The sequence below is a fragment of the Mastomys coucha genome, unplaced genomic scaffold (genome assembly GCF_008632895.1).
Source record: "Mastomys coucha isolate ucsf_1 unplaced genomic scaffold, UCSF_Mcou_1 pScaffold22, whole genome shotgun sequence".
NCBI classification, from domain to species: Eukaryota; Metazoa; Chordata; class Mammalia; order Rodentia; family Muridae; genus Mastomys; species Mastomys coucha.
In genome coordinates this window covers 96,359,506-96,361,610 of record NW_022196905.1, presented here as the reverse complement: position 1 = coordinate 96,361,610, position 2,105 = coordinate 96,359,506, and the positions used below count along the sequence as shown (strand labels likewise).

At 43.7% G+C, this 2,105-nt stretch overlaps 1 pseudogene; it reads right to left on the bottom strand.

Moving 5' to 3' along the window:
* Positions 1–207: 207 nt before the first annotated feature.
* Positions 208–894, bottom strand: LOC116104609 (annotated as a pseudogene).
* Positions 895–2,105: the final 1,211 nt, after the last annotated feature.

The following is a 2,105-nucleotide window of genomic DNA, read 5'->3' as shown; positions in this document are numbered from 1 at the left end:
ATAACAACGTACTTTAGGAATTAGACAACCTAGTTAAGGCTGATTATATTAAATTTCTAACCCAAATACAGAAGAATAGAGCCTATTGATGCAGTCTTTAAACTGAATTTTCCCCAATTCCTAATTTCTCTGCTCCTTTCATACATAAAACCTTAGAAAGTGTTTGAATGCACTGGAAATATAGAATTCTTTTATTAAAAAATTCAATCAGATGGTGAAGATCCCAATTCTCTTTACAGGCACAGGCTGCTCCTTAAGCTGGGAAGCCATTGACAATGTAACTCCATAGGCCACAAAAAAGGCCAAGCCCCTGTTTGGCTGAAGGAGGGGAGTCAAGAAGGCAATGGTGTGGAAGATCTGAGCAAAGATTCTGAAGTGCTTGGGGGCTGTAGAGAGATCTGGTCTGCTCAGGGAGTACAAGAGGCCGATACCAAGAAAGGGAACGATGTTTTCAAGATCGTTCAGGTGGGCTCTGTGCACGCGTTCCACCTTCTCTTCAGCCCAAACAAGCTTCTTGGTGTTCTCTCCCTTGCCAAAGCCCGCACAGTCTTCTGGGTTGGCAAAAACCTTGTTGGCTATCCTCTGGAATGTGGTCGCAGAGTTCAGGAACATCATCTTGGTAAGAATGATAGTTGCGGGCTGGAGAGATGGCTCAGCAGGTAAGAAGAACACTGACTGCTCTTCTGAAGGTCATGAGTTCAAATCCTAGCAACCACATGGTGGCTCACAACCATCCATAATAAGATTTGATGCCCTCTTCTGGTGTGTCTGAAGACAGCTACAGTGTACTTATGTATAATAATAAATAAATCTTTAAAAAAAAATAATGATGGTCGAACAGGAGGCAAAGGCCATCAATACCTCATTGTCCATGAGTTGCTTGACGTCAGCCATGCTTTCAATGTTGCTCTCAGTCTTTAAATGACTGGATCCAGGGAGAAGCGCTACAGGCTGCAGGCCAAGCTTGCACACCTCTGGGACTTTTCACACCCATCTTTAGAGAATTCTAACACACAGGAATGTGTAACCACACAAACATACATATATTTGATTTTTCTTTTTTCTTTTTCCAGTTAAACTAATTTAAACAAATAACATTCCTCCTGATTTATGGAGAAGTGGTTCAAGAGACACATAAGGATGATTTTGTTTTCTCTAGAGATAGATTTTTTTTCCGTTTGTGTCCCAGGCCATGCCATGTGAACTTTAGATTCTCCTGGCTCAGTCTCTCAAAGTCTCTCAATAGGCATTCACCACCGTTCCTGCTATTTTAGGAAGTGGCTTTATTTTTATTGCCAAATTTTGCAATAATAAGCAGTTTGCTTTTCTAATGAGTTAAATCATCACTAACACCACTTTAAGTTCTTAAAACTATGAGGCTGGAAAATGACTCAGTCAGCAAAATGGCTGCTACACAGAAGAATGAGGACCTGAGTTGGGAATCCCTAGTATGCATGTGGGAAACCTAGATGTGACAGCTTGAGTTTGTAGTCCTTGTGCTGGCCAGGTGGAGACAGGAGGTCCCCAGAGACCACTTGCATAATCAAAGTCCCAGGCTCGGTGAGAGACTCTATCTTAACAACAACAACATAATTGGAGCATATTACAGGGAAACATATGATAGAGAGAGACCTCTGGTTCAACATGCATCTGAGCACACACACATCCATGTGCTCCTCCCCCATACACACACACACACACAAACACATGCACACGCACATGCACACACACACAAAACTTTTGTTTGGTCAGTTTTTTTAAGACAGGGTTTCTCTGTGTAGCCCAGGCTGGCCTTGGACTTGCTCTGTAGAAATCTAGGCTGCCTCTGCCTCCCAGATACTGGTATTATAGGCATGCCAGGCCACAAAATGTACCTTAAAATCCACCATCACCCCCCCACCCCCCCCACCCCCGTTGTATAAGTACATGAGAGATGGAGTGTAGCTGAGTGATAGGGAAGTTATCTGGTGTACTCTAGTTCTGGGCTCCGTCTCCAGCACTGGGATAAAAACGAAGAAAGGTAAAATATAAACCAAGGCTGTGGGCTGGCTCAGTGAGTGAAGGTGCTAGCCGCGCAAGCTGGGGGGCTGGCTCAGTGAGTGAAG